Genomic DNA, 14,616 nt, shown 5'->3' on the forward strand with positions numbered 1-14,616 from the left:
TTTTCTTGTTTCTCCCTTTCTCTTGTTTTTCAGGGAAATGGTTCTTTGTACTTATAAAACAGCCAATAAAACATATCTGAAAATAGACATCCTTTATAGAGCAGTGTAAAGACAGACACTGATAAACATGAAGTCATTTCAAAAGAAATCTTTTTTGATTACCCCTTGTGTCACATTTTCAAAGTAGCTAGAGCTAAGGCTCTAAAAAGCTTAAATCTATATGGATTTGCTATGAGGGCTTAAGATCTAAATGCTTTAACAGACCCCTGACTGCAAAACTATTGTTTATTTGATCATAACAAATTACGCTGGTGATCTTTCACAATAATCATGCTATGATCTGTAATTTATGGTAAAATCTGCTGTAAGATACAGAAAGTGAAGGCCATGGTTTACTTATTCTAGGACTCATGGGCATATTCAGTATACCCAGCAGTTTAGACAGAAATATGAACCTTGCTAGGGAACTGTATAATTGTTCCAGGGAACTTCATCTTATTGGCTAGGCCTCCACCCACTGTTCCTCATCCAATCTTCCTTAGGATCTAGATAACCTCCGGATATTAAAGCAACATCTAGCGGGAATAAGAATTTTAAAATAATTCCTTCACTGAAATGTGAGTCACAAAAGAAAATGGTCTACAGAATGTTCTACAGAAAATTCAATCACAAAGATTTACCTGAAAAACTTCACAAAAATTCCACTCTAAGTCATGGAATATGATCACATTATGCATCTTATAAATGAAGACTCTTTAGTGAAGACATACTCCTACTGCTCTTTGTTTAAGGTGACTCTACCGTTCAGTTCTTAAAACCCTTAAGCCAGGAAAATCTCCTGAAAATGGAGACATTTCTCCAATGTTACCTGCCACTTCGATGTGGATTTTAAGATGGAATGAATATGGTTTATTTTATTTTAAACACTATTTTGAACTTCTATTTCTAATTTCTGATAATTATTATCAGAATTTCCATAATTTCATTAATAGTTACATTATCTCCTAATATAGCATCAACTGCAAATTTTATTAATGGGTTAGTTACATTTTCCCCTTAATTTAAGGGGAAAAAGTGTTTAATAAAAACCAGTCCAGTAGCAATTCTTTTAGAAAGCACTTTCGTATAAACTTTCTCCATGACTGAATTCATTAGCCTTTTGCATTAGTCTTTGTTTATCATCTTTAAACCAAGTCAATCTATTAATTTCCTAAGGCGTTTTCCCTAGTGCTTTTACCACAGGTTATATGTATCTCTTTTTCTCTATAATTTTTCTAACTCCATCAAATTTGTCTCACTCTAACCCCATGGGATTGTTCATCACTAATACTTTTTAGAGGGATTGTTGCAGCTTTTATTCTTTGGCATTTAATTAAAAAAAAAACAACTTCATCTTCAGTATTTGCTGATCCCTCCAAAACACAGCTTTATAAACAAGTAGAAGTGTAGTTCCTTTCTTTTATGGAATTATGATAAACTGACCATAAAATGTTCTCAGCCCAAATGATCTCTTCCTTCTCTGATTGTGCTTTAAGCATTTAATCTTGTACTGCCCAGTATAGCATTCGAAGGCCTAGTACAACTTACCACTTCATGTCTACCCACATCCCTCCCCCTGATATGTGACTTTCTTTGTGATACATCATACCCTTAAAGGTCTCTTTGCCTTTTGATCTTATTATTCCATTAACTTACTGTCTTTTGTAATCTCAGCTTGCCAAAATTCTAAGTATTCTTCAAAACCTAGTTCAAACGTCACTTCCTTTGTGAAACTTTTCCCAACTTCTTGTTCCCTCTGTTATGCTATAAAAACTAGTTCAACACCCTTACACCATATACAAAAATCAACTCAAAATGGATTAAAGACTTAAACATAAGACAAGATACAATAAACCTCCTAGAGGAAAACATAGGCAAAACATTATCTGACATACATTTCAAAAATTTTCTCCTAGAAGAAATAAAAGCAAGAATAAACAAATGGGACCTAATGAAACTTACAAGCTTCTGCAGAGCAAAGGAAACCAGAAATAAAACAAGAAGAAAACCTACGGAATGGGAGAAAATTTTTGCAAGTGAAACCGACAAAGGCTTGATCTCCAAAATATATAAGCAGCTCATACGACTCAATAAGAAAAAAATAAACAACCCAATCCAAAAATGGGCAGAAGACCTAAACAAGCAATTCTCCAAGGAAGACATACAAATGATCAAAAAACACATGAAAAAATGTTCAATATCACTAATTATCAGAGAAATGCAAATCAAAACTACAATGAGGTATCACCTCACACCAGTCAGAATGGCCGTCATTCAAAAATCCAAAAATGACAAATGCTGGAGAGGCTGTGGAGAAAGGGGAACCCTCCTACACTGCTGGTGGGAATGCAGTTTGGTGCAGCCACTATGGACAACAGTGTGGAGATTCCTCAAAAGACTAGGAATAGACTTACCATATGACCCAGGAATCCCACTCCTGGGCTTGTACCCAGAAGGAAATCTACTTCAGGATGACACCTGCACCCCAATGTTCATAGCAGCACTATTTACAATAGCCAAAACATGGAAACAGCCTAAATGTCCGTCAACAGGTGACTGGATAAAGAAGATGTGGTATATTTATACAATGGAATACTACTCAGCCATAAAAACCGACAACATAATGCCATTTGCAGCAACATGGATGCTCCTAGAAAATGTCATTCTAAGTGAAGTAAGCCAGAAAGAGAAAGAAAAATACCATATGAGATCGCTCATATGTGGAATCTAAAAAACAAAAACAAACAAACAAACAAAAACAAAGCATAAATACAGGACAGAAATAGACTCATGGACAGAGAATACAGACTTGTGGTTACTGGGGGGTGGGGGCAGGGTCGAGGGTGGGAAAGGATAGACTGGGATTTCAAAATTGTAGAATAGATAAACAAGATTACACTGTATAGCACAGGGAAATATACACAAAATGTTATGATAAATCACAGAGAAAAAAATGTGACAATGAGTGTGTATATGTCCATGAATGACTGAAAAATTGTGCTGAACACTGGAATTCGACACAACACTGTAAAATGATTATGAATCAATAAAAATGTAAAAAAAAAATTAGTTCATAAAATTGTACACTACTTCTCATATTGCATTAGTGGGTTATCCCTCCTAGATTCCAAGAAAAGGAGTTTTTGTCTGATTTACCGCTATAATTACAATTCTTGACACATGGAAGGTGCTCAATAAAACCATACTGATTTGAATTCATTCGTACTGTTACTTTACTGTTTTATTTATCAGTGTCTGGTCTCTCCAACTTGTCCTGCTTGGAGTTAGATAGTCTTGGACTCCTTTAAGTTCTCTTACCTGGCATATTCTTAGCATGTGATCAAGAATCTCTGTGTTAAAAGAAATGGTAGAAGTAACACAGTCCAAAACCCCAACCAATGCAAGAATTCATTTTACCAAACATCTTTGTTTAAATGTCTATAATGATCAGCATGACCATATGGAATGGTTTGCACGGATAGTCCTATTATAATCAATAGCACCCTCTTTCACTCTCAAAACTATGTAGGTTTTGATGACAAGTTTTATAGTTACTCTAATAATGAAAAACTGCCAATTTCCTCACAAGTGCTGGGCCACTGAACAGCCCTAATTATAGCACCTTTTGAATTCTGAACCATATGAATATACTGTCTATTCCCAAAGCATTAAAAAAATTTCTCTTTGTTATAGATGGGTAGGGAGTGGGGTTCTAGGACTAAAGTAATAATTAAGAGTACAGGCAAAATTTATTAGAAGTAAATTAAATAGATGGCTAAGTGCAAAATAATTAATATGACCAAAAAACTAGGACATTTTCTTGAGACTTGACTGTTTATTGAACCAAGAAAGCTCTAAACATAAGAACATAAAATAGTTTAACAGAAGCAGACAAAAGCTAAATAAACTTATGGACCAAGATTGAGCAGTGGGGGTGAAGTCCTCAGGAATGCTGTCTTCTACAGAGCTACTTTAAAAATCAATGAATCAAAAATGATGTGAGCTTCTAAACAAGTTTAATTAGGGTAAACTGTTTTTACCCTAATAAAAGGAATAAGGCAATAGTTAAGTCTTCACTTATGCAGCTTTTCATAATCAATGTACAAACACTTAATTTCTTTTAACTGAGGAAAATTCTAGCTATTCAATTATCTGAATCATACTTTTCTGCTACACCTCCACAGACTTTCATCTGAGCCAAAAAACTTGCATGCAGTGTTTCAGCCAAAATAAAATTTTGCCGCCAAGTTGTAATGCTCTGAAATATGAATTTTGGTATCTAACTGAATTACAGAAAAAAATCACTCACTGGGTATAAACAATAATTATTCTGAAAAACATCTGGTAATATACCTCTTAGATAAATATCCATCTCTATATTTTCAAGAGCTTTCAATTATAGAAATTGATTATCTGTAGTTTTAAAAGACAATGGACACATTCTTTAAGAAGCATTTAAGCTAATGTGTGTCTATGTGATTATCTACCTACCTATAAACAAAATATAGCTATCATCTAGACATTCATTAACATTTATGAAATGCATTTATAAATGTATACACACCTCCTCATCAGAATGTTTTCCACCTCTAACAGATTCTAATTAAAGAGAAGTCTTAGAAGTTGAAGATTATTTGGGAGAAGCTCTAAGAAACACAGTTAACCAAATATGGACTAGATCATATACGGATGCTTTCTTAGTTCAAGGGGCCTCTGGATATATTCCTACAAGAAGATTTACCCTACTAAAGTCTATCGGTATTGATTAACGGTTAAGTGTAATGAAGAAGCAGACAGTGATCCTTGAAGTATACATTTTCTGAGGTACACTGTAAGTCAGGATTTTTCCAATCTTGGCACTATTTATGTTTTGGACTAGGTAATTCTTTGTTGTGGGAGGTTGTCTTGTGCGTTATAGGATGTAGTAGGATCTCTGGCCTTTATCTGCTAGTCCATTAGATGCTAGTGAAATCCCCCCACCCTCCACCACCCATCCAATTGTGACAACCAAAAGTGAGGGGAAAAACTGCTCCGAGTTGAGAACTGCTGTTGAAAATAAATAAAGCAACATGGTATAGAACAGATTATACTAGACTTGGACTCAAGAGGCTGGGTTCTAATCTAGCTGTTTTTGTCTCTAACTTTGGGATCAGGGGGAAACTACCTAATTCTCAGCAGCTCTCAAAGTGGATTATGGAGGACAGTATTGTTAAATCAGCTAAAAACCTTATGCAACAAATAGATGAGCCCACTTTACTTTCTTGGGCCATATATATTTCTATTTCATAATAAAAATATTGACTAAGGACTTTTAGTTAGGCTCTAATGCTATAGCTTGTAAGAAACCAACTCCTATATCATAAACAGCTAGAAAAGCTGCAACCCCCCCCCTTTTTTTTTTAAATAAATGAAGGTATGAGAGTTGCCAGAGTAGCCAAGACCTAATGGGATAAGATCTCTGAGAGAGGAGAACCTTAAAGAGCTAGGCTGACATTCTAAAAGTTGACTTTTCCCTACAGTGTACTCGGTGAGAGGGTGAGAATCTAGGCAATGGGCTCTTGCTAAGAAGCAGAAAAGCCAACGAAGTTTTTTAGCAATTTCCAGGGCTAGTAAGACCAAAACTGGAGTTTCAGGCTGTCCTATTTTTGAGAGAGGTGGGGCTCTCTTGGGCAAACTTGCTTGATGAGCAACTCTGGCTTGATGACTCATCACTGGCCTTGTCAAAACTTAATTACATTGCAATCTAAGCCTCTTCCTAGCTAACCTATTTTTTTTTTTTTAGATCAAGAAAGTAAAGTAAGGATTTATTAAGTAAGAGATAGTATGTTCAAGGGGAGAGTGGGCAGTCTCAGGTGAGTAGCTCCTACTCAACCTAAGATCTACACCACAATTTGATAGGTCTCCTTGCCTCCTCTGACTCCCACCTTATTTCCCTTTGCAGGTATTTCCTTCAATAAACCTCTTGATGTCTAACTTCATCTTGGCATCTAGTTCTTGGAAGATCCAAACTAAAGTACACCTCTAGGAAGAGGGATCAAGGAAAAAAGAAAGAGCACAAATTTAATTCCAAGATCAGGAATTAAAGAAAGATCACTATAGATGTTACCATAATTAGGAAGATGAGAAAACATTATGAATAATTTCATGCTAATAAACTTGAATATTTAGATAAAATAGAAAAATTTCTAGAAAGATACCAATTTATCAAAACCAGCCTAGGAAGAATAGAAAAAGCTGAACATTCCTCGTCAATTTTAGAAGCCAAATCTGTAATGAAAAGCCATCAGACAAAGTATTCCCTAGACCAAGATATTTTGATGGGTGAGCTCTTTCAAATATTTACATAAAAATCACATCAATCTTATAAAAGTCTTTCAGAGCAGAAAAAGGCACTTTCTAATTCACTTTGTAAGGTCATCAGAACATTCCTACCAAACTAACAATGATGTTACTGGAAAGACAAATTACAAGGCAAACATTCTCATAAACAACACCACAAAAATCTGAAACAAAATATAATCCGACCAAATCCAACAGTATATTAAAAGAATATCATGACTCTATTGGGATTATCCCAAGAATGCAAAGGTGACTTACCACTCCAAAAATCAAGCTGTAATTCACACGTTAAAAGGAAAGAAATCACACAGTAATCTTAATAGATGCAGAAAAGTTACTCACTAAAATTCAACACTCCTTCATAAATTAAAAAAAAACACCACCACCACCAAAACTCTTAGCAAGCTACTAATGGATGGGAACTTCCTTAATCTGATTCAGAGTATCTATACAAAAACTACAGCAAACACTATCTTTTTTTGATGAAACATTGTAGGTTTTTCACCTGAGATTGGGAATGAGACAAAGATGTTCAATATAACCATTTCAACTATACTCATACTCAATGTGCCTCTCTGTGCGAGTTAGCGCGGTAAAAAAAATTAAAGAAGCAATTAGAAGAGAAGAAGTAAAACTGTAATTATTCATAGATGATATCATTATACACAGAGAAAATCCTAAAGAATCAACAGATACATGATTAAAATTAGTAAGTTAAAAACAAGGTCATTATAAAAAATATGGATATCGATTAAAAAAATAGAAACTGAAATCTATTAAGAATGATGTCTAAAAATGAATAGCATGAAAAAACAAATTACTAGGAACCTTACAAAGATATACATATACAAGACAATTACACTGAAAACAACAAACATTGTGAGAAAAATTAAAGACCACCTAAATTAACAAAGGGAAATACTCTATGGATTGGAATACATAATATTATAAAGATGTCAGTTCTCTCCAATTAAAATGCAGATTCAACATGATCTCAATACAAATTCTGTTAAGGACTGAAAAAAATGTGGGAGGCAGTGACAAAAAGCTGATTCTAGAATTTACGTAGAGATGCAAAGGGCCAAGAAGAACCAGGAAAACTTTAAAGAACAAAATTAAAAAACTGACGTTACCAGATAAAAAGACTGATTATAAATTAAATAACTGAGAGTGTAAACTGATACAAGAATAGAAAGGCCTAGAAAAAGACTCACAGATATAAGGTCATCTGAAATAAGACAAAGGTACAAATGTAGTGCAGTTAGGGAAAGGGTGTTCCTTTTTAATAAATGATGATGGATCAACTGGTTACTCATATGGGGGGCAAAATAAATGAATCATGCCCTCAAGCCCGTACGATATATATAAAAACTATTCTAATTCTGAATGGAATGTGGATCTAGATGAAAAAATCTTAAAAATTGTAGGAAAAAAGAATAGGAAAATATTTTCATGAGCTTTGCGTATGCAAAGGTTTTCTTCAAAAGAACATGAAAAGTTATTACCCACAGGGGGAAACATTATAAATTGGGCTATTTTAAAATTAAAGGCTTTTATTTATTAAAAGATACCATGAAGAGAGTGAAATGGCAGGGCACAGAATGGGAGAATATATTTGCAATACATTTGTCTAATAAAAAAACTTACATGCAGACTGTATAAAAAGAATCATAATCAATAAGACAATCTAATATGGGCAAAGGAATTCAACAAGAACTTTACAAAAGAAGATACTCCAATGTTAATAAGCAGATGAAAAGGTGCCCCACCTCATTTTAGGAAAATTTCAATTAAAACCATAATGAGACACTAGAACATAGAATAATTGAAGTTAAAAAGATGGATTCTACATGCCGCTGGTGTGATTATAAATTGGCACCTTCACTTTGGAAAAGTGGAGCTCAAAAATGGAACAATGCTGTATTACAACTATGGTGGTGGCTACATAAACTTATGCATTTGTCAAAACACACAGAACTTGACTCTATTAAGAGTGAATTTTACTTATTAAAAAAACCAACCCAGCTATGAATTGAAACCAAAATGGAACACAGACTCGAACAAATGAACATAACTGTATTACAAATGAAAAATGTAACCACACTGAAGTGGATGGAGTAAAAGAACTAACTTAAAGTTACTTGTGGCTAACAATATTTTGACTGGCTACTGTAGGGCCAGAGACAAAAAGAACTGTAAACCAACACTGTACCCAATTAAGAAAATGGGTTTCACACAAGGGAATGGGTAAGCAATTTAAAAATTCTTTAGGATGGAACAAATAAATAAATATATTTTATATAATGAGAACCAGAACTTTTAATGTCAGAGGAAGAAGTTATAAATAAGGAAAAGGAGAAGGCTAGAATGAACTCTATTGTTCGACTGGAATCAAAGGTATCAGTTTGAACTCATGGAATTTAGATATATCAATGGATATACAGATAAAAAAAAAATAGATGGGTGTGTATTCATGGGTTATTATACATACATATATTGCCAATCTATTTGTAAGAGGGCCTAGAAGCGATGATTCTTATTCTGGGTGCATATCTAGCACCCAGATCTGGGTTTCTAAATACCAATTTAGAACCAGGGTTACTTTTGCCAATAAAAGAACCAGGGTTACTTGAAAGAAGCAGTTGATTCTAGGACTGAGGTAGGGAGAATACAAGAGCCGAGAGCAACTTACGTTGTCAGAAAGTCAGGTGGTGCTTAAAGAAGTATGGGGACAGAGAGAGATAAAAAGTCTGTATATTGGGTGATTCTATTTTTTAAAAAAAGCAAAACAAACTGTTTGAATTAGAAGCCATAATAATGGTTATGTTTGGTGGGGGTAGTGACTAGGAGGGAGTACAAGGTGGGCCTTCGAAAGTGCTGGAAGTGTTCTATTACTTGATCTGGTGGTAGGGGCATGAGTGTGTTTACATAATGAAAAGTTGTACCAATTTTGTACTCATATACTTCAAACTATACAAGATGTTCTACATTTAGATTATGGTGGTTGTTACATGTTACTTAGTAAAATATATGTCCATTTTATAGTATGTAATCTATGCCTCAATAGATTGGAATAAAGGCCCTTCTAAAAATAAATGCTATTATGGGCTAATATTTCCCCAGTGTAGGCTGTCTCCCATTTTGCTTTCTAGCTTTGATAGAAAGGTGGGAGTTGAAAGAAGTCTCATTTCTTGACAGGCAGGCCTGAGATCACTAAACCATACAAACCAAGCCCCAAAGATATTATTTTGTCAGGAACGTGACAGTTCCACATATGCAATTCTAAACTGTTTTCAAACTCTTGGCTAATTAAAGGTCTTTGTCTTTTGCAATTACACAAATCTAAATATGGAACATGAGTTAATAACTTACTTGTTATTATATATTCTGTAAAATTTCATCAGGCAAGAACTTTCTTCTGTGAACGTCATATACAGACATTCTCGAAGAATGCTACTTAATTTGTTCTATTCACACCATTATCAACCTATGCCAACAAGATCATGATTTAAAATTGGTTTGGCTGTAGTAGAGATAACATTTTCAAAATGATTTATATTACTATTTTGTAGCAGTAGGAGTTGTGATGATGTGCTGACATTATCCTTCCAGCTGCTGAGACTGTTCTCCTTTAGAGTTTGCATTTTCTTTTGCACACCTTCTGGGCTTTATGCCTACCAGAACTGCAAATCACACTGACCTTTTCTTATAGAGTAAGCACTGGGTATTTTCAAAAAAAACATGAAAACTCAACTAGCAAATGGGGTGACAAATTTAAGGACTCAAGAACATGAAGACAAGAAACTTAAGTAATCCCATTTCTTCATAATGAAATGATAAAGGACACTATGATAGGACTATCTTAAATTACAAGCTCCTCAGAGGCAGGAGACTATTTAAATACGTTGATTGCTTGTATTGTGGATGGGTCCTTGTTACTTTGTGATTTATTGAGAAAGACATGCATTCACCAAGGCCCGACTTATTCAAATGCTAGATGCTTAGCTGCTAAAAGGTTTTGTTTCCAACATCCCACAGGATCATAGAATGTGAGGCATCATTATCAAATCATCTAATCCAATGGTTCTCAAAGTGAGAGGTGAAGGATAGACAGCATTGCTGTATCACCTGAAGGAGCTTTTTCAACAAATAGACAAGTCTGCACTCTCCTTCCCCCAGACCCCATCACCCTCATTCTCATACATCTTTTTGAGGATGTATACTCTAACTCCTCATAGGGATGTATCAGACTGAGGGGAAGGTGTTTTTATTAAGGCAGGGTTGTATTTACCAAAAGCCCATTTGGTGATTCTGATATGATAGCCCCAGCCTTTCAGCTGAAAATCTCTGACCTAGTCTGTTTTTCCCACTGGGGCAAAATTACAATTCAAACAACCCAGAAAGCATTCTCAAAGTACTCAGAAGAGTCTACAACTTCAGTGGACCTAATTTATTGTCTCGTAAGAACCACTGTGTAAAAATGCATTACTTTCAATTTAGAACAAAGGTCCCATTGCTTCTTCCAATTTTTAGCCATGTGTTTAGTACAGAAATTTGAAGAAATTTAAACTTTCTATAAAGACATATATATGTGTATGTATTTATGTGCATGTATGTATATATTTATACATGTATATGTATAAAATCTTTATTTTTTTTACTACAATCCTTAATACAGTTAAGATGTTAATAAATGAAGACCTCATTAGCAGCTGCTGCTGGTAGGTAATCTTTAGTCTCAGTTTTTCTAAAGTTTACAGACACAGAAATGATTTCCCTAACCTGACTCCCATGCTACCAAAAGGTTTATTCAACATTTAGTTAAAGGATCAAAACGGATAGAATCATCTTTTCTTCCCTGCCCTTCAGCCCTTGCCTCTTACTCCTATTACTTCCCAGTCCGCCCTCCAACCCCTCACCCCTCAAAAAGCTCAAAACTCAATTAGCCTGCAATCAATGAAACAATGATTGGATGTGACAAAATCTCTGCAAAACCTCTGGGTTGTAGGGATAGAGGATGGATACCCAAATGAAACAGAGGTGACAAAAAAAAAAAAAAAAAACAGGGAAAAGGCTTTAGATTCACAAGCAATTGAGAGAAGAGGAATTCAAAGAATTCTATCTACAAAATAAGAAAAAGTGGTTTATAGACTCCATATCTCAAAAGGAGAAAGGTCTCTGGAATTAAATTCCAAAGAAACTGATTTTGTTATATTATCACTAAATGCCACCAACTTAGCAGTGATCATTAAAAAATACTCTACAGTGTGAGGTTTAAGGAACAATGATTCCTAATTAGTGTTTTAATAAGTGTGCTAGCACTGCCTTGTGCCATTCTGGAATGTCACTTATGGTGAATTAAGGGACACTTTCCTTCCCCATCTTCCATTAGTATTTTAATGTTAGGAGGTGGGAAAAAGCTGATCCATATTCAAGAGGAAAGGAGGAAAAACAATAACAAATTGGCATCTCTTCTGTGAATTGCCCCACAGGCCAAGCATTTTTATGTTCTTAATCATTATTAAATGACTTAACATGACACCCAGAGCCTGGCGAATGATTGCATCCTGACATGAGAACGAATTACAAATGAAATGAAAGATCAAGCCGTATTAGAGGATTGCCTCTGGGAAATGAAAATCTTTAATTCTCTTTTATTATTGACATTTATTTGGCTGCCATGAATAACAACACAGCAAAGAGATTCAGCTATGCTTGTGCATTGAATAGCTTATCCCAGGGCTCAAAACTGCATTAACATTTATCATGTTTGCTTTTGTAGCTGACACCACTGAACAGATTCTCTATCCATCTTGTATTTATCATGCATTGCAGATATAGTGCATCCTCTAATTTAAGTTCATTTTCGTATAGTAGGAACAGCAAAGATTAGCCAGTGTCTTTCCTCAAATAAATTCCTGCTGGTAAGCAGTCCTAAGAATGGTTTAATAGATTTAATAAAGAACAAAATGAGTTGACAAGGAAATTCAGTCACAGGAAGGGGAAGCTAATTTTAAAGGTTTCTATTTTGGGAAATTGTGCAAATTCACAATGAGGAAGACACTTGCACAATATGTATATCTGGAATATATAAATATATAAAACCTTAAAATAAATGTCTTCATAAAGAGCAACAAATTGCATTTTATGAAATGGAATGCAGTACTACAGTTCCTATGAGATAAGAAATCCGCCTGTTTTTTACTTTTCCAAACAGTTCATTGCTAAGACAGGAACAGGCCACGTACTATTAGGAAGACAGCATTTCAGATAGTTATTACCGATGCAGGAATATTTTTTCATGACTTACTTTTTTTCTCTCTTGTACAAATGAACCACATGGCTTTTCCCATCATCACAATAAAAATTATATGGTACCTGGTGCCTTCGCTCACATGATCCTCTTTGACTGGACTGCCCTCTTTTAACTCCTTCCTAAAATTCAAGGCTTACCAAGAATATCAATGTATCTTGGGAAAACCACTTAATATCTCTGAATTTTGTTTGAAAATCATTTTTTTACTTTTCCTCCTATTTTATATACTTCAAATTATGGAAAATTTTAAACATATGTAAAAGTGGAAGTAACAGCATAATGAACATACCCCATATATCCATCACCTGGCCTTCCACAGTTATTAACCCTTGACAAATACCATTTCATCTATAACCCCACTTCACTATTTACCACTCACTGAATTACTCTGAAACATACATTTTTTGAAGTAAATTTGTGAATTTTGCTTTTGACAATTCTAAAATAAGAAGGTTAGAATAAATTAATTTTAGGGTTCCTTCTCTCCACAATGTGACAGTAATTTCTTCTTTCATCTATTTCAGGCTTATATATTTAATTCATTAAAAAATTTACTCCATATTCACTATAACATCTTTCTTTAAGCTGTACCGACCTCCTGAGTCAATACAACCCATATAGTCTGTACCAATAATTAAGAAGTGTAATTATACTTCCTTGAATTCATATTTTGATGTGTATTAATTTAATTTCCGAGCTAGCTCTTTAAGGCTATCTTAAATTTCAGTGTTCAGCAGAGTACTGAACAACACAAAGGTAATAATTGCTACTGTTTATAATAATTATTAAGTAACTGATTGGTTTTAATCTTAATGGTTCAGACAGTATTTAAAGGTTTGTATTTTGGCTTTAATAGCAGGCAGAATCATATTGACAGTATTCCTCATTTTAATCAGTAAGATGTCTGTATAATAGATGAAATTCCTATTCTACTTCTATGAGAACTATAAAATAGATGACTGAGTAGAAACAGAGGAGAGGTTTTCTTCCTGAGGTTTAAAACTAAGGACTAAACTTATTTCTGAATTTTATTTGCTCATAATCAGATCCATTTATTTTATTCAAGCATAGGTATTTGGTAAGCAAAATATACATTTCCTCCCCCACCCCAGGAAAAACATTTCTAGATTGACAATATCTTCAAAATATCAAAGTAAATAAACTAAATCAAAGTGGATTTACTGAACTGAATTTTAATAAATTAAGTTTGTGAAAATGAAATCTTTTCTACTGAGAGAAGGTAAGTACATTTATTAAAATAAAAACAATAAAAGGTACATCTTCACAAAAAGAGAATAGCTCTAAAATTTCTATGGTACCACAAAAGACCCTAAACAGCCAAAGCAATCTTGAGTAAAATAACAAGACTAGGGGTATCACACTTCCTGATTTCAAACTATATTACAAAGAGAGAAATCAAAACAGTATGGTACTGACATAAAAACAAACATATAGATGAATGGAACAGAAAAGAGAGCCCAGAAATAAATCCACACACACATGGTCAATTAATTCATGGTAAAAGAGCCAAGAGTATACAATGAAGAAAGACAGTCTCTTCAATAAATGGTGCTGGGAAAACTAGACAGCTATATACAAAAGAATGAAAGTAGATCACTATTTTACAACATACACAAACATCACCTCGGTTTGGATAAAAGACTGAAGGTAAAACTTGAAACCTGAAAACTCTTAGAGGGAAATGAAGGAGGTAAGTCCTTGACATTGGTATTGGTGATGATTTTTTGGATTTTATACCAAAGGCAAAAGCCAAAAAAGCAATAATAAAACAAGTGACACTTCAAATTAAAAAACTTCTGTACAGCAAAGGAAACAATCAACTAAATGAAAAGGCAACCTAAGGAATGGGAGAAAATATTTGGAAGTCATGTATCTGATTAGGGGTTAACATCCCAAAATGT

At 34.2% G+C, this 14,616-nt stretch overlaps 1 protein-coding gene across 4 annotated transcripts in view; it reads right to left on the reverse strand.

Annotated features, from left to right (window-relative positions):
- Positions 1 to 14,616, reverse strand: part of ADK (adenosine kinase) — a 410,069-nt gene that overhangs the window by 52,175 nt on the left and 343,278 nt on the right. The gene's annotated exons all lie outside the window — the stretch shown is intronic.

Source organism: Vicugna pacos, chromosome 11, assembly GCF_048564905.1.
Source record: "Vicugna pacos chromosome 11, VicPac4, whole genome shotgun sequence".
NCBI classification, from domain to species: domain Eukaryota; kingdom Metazoa; phylum Chordata; class Mammalia; order Artiodactyla; family Camelidae; genus Vicugna; species Vicugna pacos.